Raw genomic sequence first — 7,657 nt, 5'->3', positions numbered from 1 at the left:
AATAATCATGATGTTGAAGATTCTATGTTCACAGAAGTAAATATATATGCTAATGATGCAGGCATGCTATTAGCATAATGCAGTAAACTATAAAAATACATAACAAAAGAAGACTGAGATAGAAGCACCAAAATTAGAGTGGGAAGATTCTGTGTAATATTTTCTCATGTTACTAAAATTTTACAATATTATAGTGTTTTTTTTACTAATATGTAAAATTTTAATAGGAGATGCTTTCTTGATGTTTATTTTTATAAGGGAAATTTAACAAAAATGTTCTCAATAACTAAATTATTTAGAACAAATAAGACAACTTGGTAATATTAAATGTATCTGAACTCTGGCTTCTTAAGTGAAGAGAAATTTACCTTACAGCATGTGTTAAAATGCGTATTTTGTTTGTTTGTTTGTTCATTTGAGTTATGGTCTCTCTGTTTGGCCTAACTGGCCTAAAACTATGGGCCAAGCTCATAACTTAAGCTCCTTAAGCTCATAACTGCCCCCTCGGGGTGCTAGGAATGCAGTCACGTGCACCCCACGACCCTCGTGTCTCAAAGGTAATCTGAACAGTATCAGGCTTGCCCCCTGAGAAGCAGTACATTTTTGGAGAGCCTCACTCAGAATTAGGAAAGGTCCTTGTGGGGATTTCAGAGAACCACTGATTCCGCTTTGGTTTTAGAAGTTTCTGTGTCGGAAGACAAGCTAAACATGACAGTTTTCACTGATGCTCAAGTTGGAAGTCAAATGATTGCGCCAACGCAAAACTCCTGCCAACCGTATTAAAGCAGGATAGAAAGACGGAGATATTTTAGAGAAGCAAGCAGGAAAGGGGCCCCTGTACCTTAGGGTCCAGTGAGAGCCACTGAGCATTTGAGAGCCAACAGTTCCAGCATAATTAACAATATGGGTCAAGTTGACAATTAACAACTAACCACCAGTACTCCCTTAATTGAGGCTACATATTGATGATTCTCCCTGATACCCCTCAGTCAGCCTGAAGTCTATAAACTGCTCTTGAACATCAGAGCTGTAGAGATGAATACAGCGATCACGCCAGTCAGATGGGCGGGTCTTGTTTGCCTTACCCCATAGGTCGTTCTAGTGCCAGCACTTGGCATCTTCCAGTTACTTTGCTCATTACTGTGACAGCAGCTTAAGGGGGGGGGGAAGGATTTATTTGGGTTTTTAGGGTATTTTAGTCCATCGTGGAGGAGCATCTCCTTTCTATGGGAGTTGGAGATTATAGCCGCCGGCTTCTCTCTCACATGGCAACACCACCAGGAAGTAGAGGCGTAGACCAGGAGCTTCAGAGGGGACTACTGTTAAAGGCTCACCCCTGTCAGCCTAAATCTGCTGGCCAGACTACCCATTCTATATAGTGCCACTGGCTGGGGGCTTCCCAGAATAGGGCCGTATGCCAGGGATCAAGTGCTAAAAGCATTAAGAACAATAAAGCCGTTCCTAATTCAAACCGTAAAATTCCACCTCCAGCCTTCATGTCCCAAAGGGTCGGTAGCTTTACCAAAACAGCGCCACCAGCGGAGGGCTAAGGCTCAGAACATGAGCCTGTGAGGGACATTGGATTCAAACTGTAAGCGCCACCAGCGGAGGGCTAAGGCTCAGAACATGAGCCTGTGAGGGACATTGGATTCAAACTGTAATTGCAGGTTTGCCTCCCAGGGCTTCACAGAGCAGTGGATGACGTGGCCAACTGCATCAAGGAGCAGCAGACAATGCTCTCAAAGTGTTCGCGATCTCATGGAGGCCTCAGGTGTTGAAAGACGAAGTTCAACTGTAACCATGGTTACCGTTTCAATGGTTACCATCACTTCTTACCGCTGTAGCCCCCTCAGCCGTTGCCATTGCTGCTGTCACTACCACACGCCACCTGCTGCAGTTTTATTGTCTCAACTCTCATTACTGTGGATGTCGCCGTGGCTTTTGTTGCCACAGAGGCTCCTTCAATTCCTGCATGTGCCACTGTCGTCACCGCAGCCGCTTCTTCCTTTGTGCTACCTGGTAGATCTACTCTGCCAAACTGAGGCAAGAGAAGAGCAACCAAGAGGAACGTTTTATCCAACTTACTGCCGTGATGCACCGAGGGCTGCGCAGGAGAGGGCCACGGCCAGTCGACAGAGTGGGTTGCACAGCCTTCTAAAAGGGGAGCTCCCACAAACTTCAGTAGACCTTTATGCTCACGAAGAATTGTGTCAGAACAGTTGTGGGGCTGCCGCCTTTTGAGTCTGTCACAATAGTCGCTCTGCAAAGCCACCAGGGAGCTACAGCAAAATTAACACAGGCCAGTCTTCCCACGCTGTGTGGTGGTGACACAGGAGAAAACCACAACAGAAAGAAATGCTGAAATCCAGATTGTGATTTTACTTTGGTTTCTTTCTTTGTTTTGTTTTGTTTGTTTTTTTGTTTTTCAAGACAGGGTTTCCCTGTGTAGCCTTGCTTATCCTGGACTCACTTTGTAGACCAGGCTGGCCTCGAACTCACAGCGATCCACCTGCCTCTGCCTCTGCCTCTGCCTCCCAGAGTTCTGGGGTCAAAGATGTGCACCACCAAGCCCGGCAACAATGAGAAAATATCTCAAGAAATAATTTCTTACTTTGCAGGGAAAACAGCTGCAGAGGCACCTGTTCCTGCTCACAGGACTCTAGCTCCTCTTAAAAGCATCTTGCTTGGTGTCCTCTGGAAGTGGCTTTGTCTTTCTGATTATAAAAGCACACCACACCTGTGTGATGATATTGTCCCCTGGGAAGAGGGCACAGTTGAAACCTCTTTATTACTTTTAAAGTACTTTCTGGGCTTTTTGCCAGCTACCATAATCCTAATAGAGTTTGAGGATTCAGTCAAATAATATCAGGTCAGCAGGCTATTTCTGACCCATCCTGTCCCGTCCTGTAGCCACTCTTCCACATCCTGTGCAGACACTTACCACTTTACCACAAGTGATGCAAGAGTCCAGGCCATAGGGAAGCTTGTTGTATTTCTCCAGCCCAGTTTTCTCTCTTTGTTGTACAGATAAACACACAAGACATTTAATTAAACACTATTGGGCAAACAATAAATATTTTCATACAAGTGTGTAGGTTACAGTATTTTGCATTACTTGTATGTCAAAACTTACTGTTTATCTGAAAGTGGGATTTATTTGAATGTCCTATATTTTATATAGCAATTCCAGCATCAGTGATCAAAAGTTCTCATTTTCTTCCCTGACATCCACACTGTGATTGCCCTCTTGCCTATAGCCTGGATTTCTTTTTCTTTTTCTTTTTTTTAAAATTTTTTATTAATTTATTCTTGTTACAGCTCAATGGTTATCCCATCCCTTGTATCCTCCCATTCTTCCCTCCCTCCCATTTTCCCCTTATTCCCCTCCCCTATGACTGTTCCTGAGGGGGATTTCCTCCTCCTGTATATGCAGCCTAGATTTCTTTATTCTTAATGATTAAAACATGTAATCTGAAGGAACTACTAAGCTGGCATTTGTGATCATGAGTGTATAAAGCACAGTGTACATAGCAGCATGTATGACTTTCACAGAAAATGTCTGCCAGGTGCAGGTGGCAGGACGTAAGAGCAAGGATTTATAACGCCTTCTCAAGATATTATAAAACATGCCACCTGGTGCTGTGCACACCCCTGAAATCCTAGCACTTGGGAGGCAGAGGCAGGCAGATCTCTGTGAGTTTGAAGCCAGCCTGGTCTACAAAGCAAGTCCAGGTCAGCTAAGGATACACAGAGAAACCTTGTCTTGGGGTGGGGGTGGGGAGGAAGAAGATGCACAGCAGACACCAGAAAGGATGAAAAGAGTTAAGACAGGGGCAATAAACAAGACAATATGGAGACTTTATGGACCAAAAGCCCCTAAAAGACTCAAGAAAGTTGCAAAAGGAATTTTTAAGCCAGGGAATGAGAATTTGTTGCTTAAAAGTTGCAGAAGTTGTAGAAACCTTATAAACTGTTTCAATGTCATTGCCTTTTCACTATTTTCCAAAGTGAAAGGTTACAAAACAAACAAAAAATACCTAGTTTACTTATTTTGGGTAATTTTATATCCCAGTCCATAGGTGAGAAGACCTCAGAAATAAAATCATGTTAATGAGCTTAAAGCAGACCCCAAAACAAACAAGGCAGCAAACAAGGGTACAGACTCTACGGGGAAGCATGGCTTTCCTCAGGTCTCAGCAGGCTGCAAAGCCCTCTGGGTATTGACAACAGGAAAGCACTAGAATTCGGAAGCAGGAGTGTAGGGACAAAAGCTGGAAGAAGCCACGTTCTCCGCAGCATCCCATCTTGGCTGGATCCCGTTGGAAGCACAAGCTTCACAGATGCCTTGTACCCTTAGTTACAAAGATGTTCTAAGAACCAGTCTTCATTTTCTGAGGTGCTGACTCAAGTTCTTCCTTATAAATGATGAAAAACAAATTGAAAGCTCAGACAATTGTTTCTTGATACACTTAATTTCAGGATAATGAACTATGACATTATAATCACATCTTAATAACAGTGCCTTAAATCTGATTACCATTTAATTAAGTCTCTTGCCAATATTTCTCTAGTTAATTAAAGTTAGGGTGTCTCCTTGATGGCTAGTGTGATTATTATAATTAATTAAAACAAGACAAGGTGAAAAGTCTCTGAACTGGAGATATGAAGGGTTTTTAATATTGAGTCTCTAAAGCTGGCAAACTCAGCTCGCCTTAATGAAGAGAATGGGAAGAATGAAGACATAAACTAGAAGCTAACATCACAATTAATAACTTCATACACACACATGCACACACACATGCACACACAAACACATGCACGCACACATACACAAACATATACATGCACGCACACATATACAAACATATACATACACACACATACATGCACACATATACACACAAACACACATACACAATCATATATACATACATACATATACACACACCTACACATGCATACACATACATGCACACACAAACACACACAAACATACACATGCATACACATACATACACACATACACAAACACACACATACGTACATGCACACACACATACACACAAACACACCTATACAGATATACACAAACACACACAAATATACATATAAATATCTGCATATACATTTTGACTATTAAATACATTATTTATAAATCACTGGTGGTCACACTATTTGTGATGCATCAATGACATAAAATCCACAAACTAAAGCAGTCAAGAGCACTGGACTGTATGAATCATCAGAATTTGCTGTCATCTGTGAGAATGTCTGATATGACATAAATGTAAATGTAAAAACAACAACAAACACAACTATACTCAAAGATATTTTTTTAAAAATGAAGCAGGACTTAAAACTTTTGCTTTTATTAACCCAGAAATTTGCCTAGATTGAGTTCCAAATCTGGGTGAGACTTGGAATCTCCCCAGAAGTTAAGTGGCCTCTAACACTGCTCCTTTTTGTTGTTGTTGTTGTTGTTGTTGTTGTTGTTTTTGTTACATGCAAATCCTTCCAGGCAGATCTAAGCATTGCAGAACAGGTGTCTTGGGCACTAGCTTTGCCATCGCACTGTGCCTTGTGTTTCCTGGGGTGTTAAAACCGTTAGCATCTGTCTGCTGTGTGTGTCCCCAGGCTTTAGGTACTTAGATGGACAAAAACAATTTTTGAATTTTGACCAAAAACAGACAGCCAAGTAAAGGACTTGCCACGTGGCCCCTTGTTGAGATGGGTGGCTTTCCTTAGGAGGCGTGAATGTGGTTAAATGTTTCAGCTTGTGGAAGAGGAGTGTTGACTTCCAATTTTGAGTTGGGTTTTTCTCTGTTAGGGGAGTGGGCTGAATGGCATAATGTATATAAATAATAAAGGTGTGAATGGAAGGAGAGAGAAATCCTGGTTTTCTTTTTAATTTAATTTCACACAAGTGTGTGCTCTAAGCTGAGCTGGCTTTCCCCATCTTCCCACCACTCCCTCCCTGCCTCCTCCTCCCGTTAGCCTGCTTTGCCTCCTAGGCAGTTTCACTTCTACTTTTATATATGTGTCTTAAGAAAATATGCTAATATGTATCTTTCTGAATGGCTTAATTTGCTCAGTCTGCTCTCTAGCTGCATCCACTTTCCTGCAAATAAGATAAGGTTGTTCTTCTTTGAGGTCGAAAGACCTCCATGTCATCCACTCCTCTGTTGATGAAAATCTAGGCTGGTTCCTTCTCCTGGTGATTGTGGATAGTTCTGCTATAACCACTGATGTCCCTTAAACACGGATGCTTAAGGTCTAACGTAATCTGCATTCTCCTTACATGTGACTTGTGGCTTTCCTTACCATTACAAGCACACTTTACCCCTTTTGTAGGACTTTTGCTCCTACTTGGAGCATCCAGACGACGTGTGATGCCATCTTTATGATATGTTTCCAGGCAGAACAACTTTCCACCATGTGGCACCTCTAAGTTTGGCACACGAGGCACTGGAAGCTGCCTCCACCAAGAGAGCCACAGTCCCTAAAGTGTGGACCAAGCAGCAAATGAGCTCTTCCCGCATGCTCCTTCTGCACAGCAAGCTGACTGTAAGTGCTACTTTGCTAGAGACACTGATTTCATTCTTCATCTTTTGTCATGTCTTTTATGGGTAGTGGAAAAATTATTTTTTTGCCTCCTAATAGCTGTGGTATTTATTATTTCAAAAGTTTCTTCCATTTAAAAAAATTCAACTTCAAAGAGAAATTGAAAATAGCTCTTAAAAATAGAAGTTAATATGAAGCAGGAAACTGTGCATTATGTGTATATTGCAAGGCATTTCTGTGTCATAGGACTCCATGATAATTAAGCACTTGGATTTAATTTGGATAGGAAGAGGGAGATAGTATTTATTAGGCGTTGGCTATGTGTCCAGCATTGTAATGAGCATTTTGTGACATAAGCTCATTTAACCCTCAGGATAATCCAGTTATAAAAAATGCTTTATTTTCGTTTCTTACTATGATATAGGATCAAACAAGATTAGGTATCTAAGAATGACAGGTTGACTGCAAACCCTTGTCTTTCTGACTCCTCACTGTACTGGGTTTGGCCAAGTCTTTCATGAGTGATGTGGCAGCTTTAGATAAGTGGCTGCAAGGTCTTTGATGCTCCTATTTAATGACGGATTTGTGTCCTCTCCCCTCCAGTTGACCACCGTAATCAATAGTATTCAATGAAAATGAGTGCATGAGAAGTGATACCACATCTGCTCATTTTGGAAGCCTACCTCCACATAAGATGCATATGTGTGTATATGTACATATATGCATATATATGTGCATATGCACATGTTACATGCTGAAACAGGCATATATACATATAGCTGGGACAAATATGATTACTCTAATCAAATAAATTAACAATATTCACCATCCTGTAGTTATCATTCCTGCATTTTTTTTCTCCTTGTGGGATCATCTAATTTTTAAAAATCTTGGTGATGAGAATTGAACCAACGTCTTGTACATATCCTTACTTATATATATTATCATTTCAATTGTGCATGTGTGTGTGTTTATGTGCACATGTATGTGTGTTGTATGTATGTGCATGAGTACAGGGGCATGTGTATACATCTATCTTTTCAATCTTTATCACCTCCTTTAAAAAGACTTTTAGAAGTTATTTGTATTACTTTAA

At 41.2% G+C, this 7,657-nt stretch overlaps 1 long non-coding RNA gene across 1 annotated transcript; it reads left to right on the top strand.

Annotated features, from left to right (window-relative positions):
* Window positions 1-1,863: 1,863 nt before the first annotated feature.
* On the top strand, window positions 1,864-7,320 carry LOC311597625. Its single transcript, XR_014779286.1, has 3 exons — window positions 1,864-2,137; window positions 6,416-6,564; window positions 7,165-7,320. It is a non-coding gene; the product is annotated as an uncharacterized lncRNA (long non-coding RNA).
* The last annotated feature ends 337 nt before the right edge of the window (window positions 7,321-7,657 follow it).

Source organism: Acomys minous (genome assembly GCF_964271855.1).
Source record: "Acomys minous genome assembly, chromosome: 1".
In the NCBI taxonomy this organism is placed as follows: domain Eukaryota; kingdom Metazoa; phylum Chordata; class Mammalia; order Rodentia; family Muridae; genus Acomys; species Acomys minous.
Note: the sequence above shows the minus strand (reverse complement) of the source record. Positions and strands in the feature narration are given on the sequence as shown.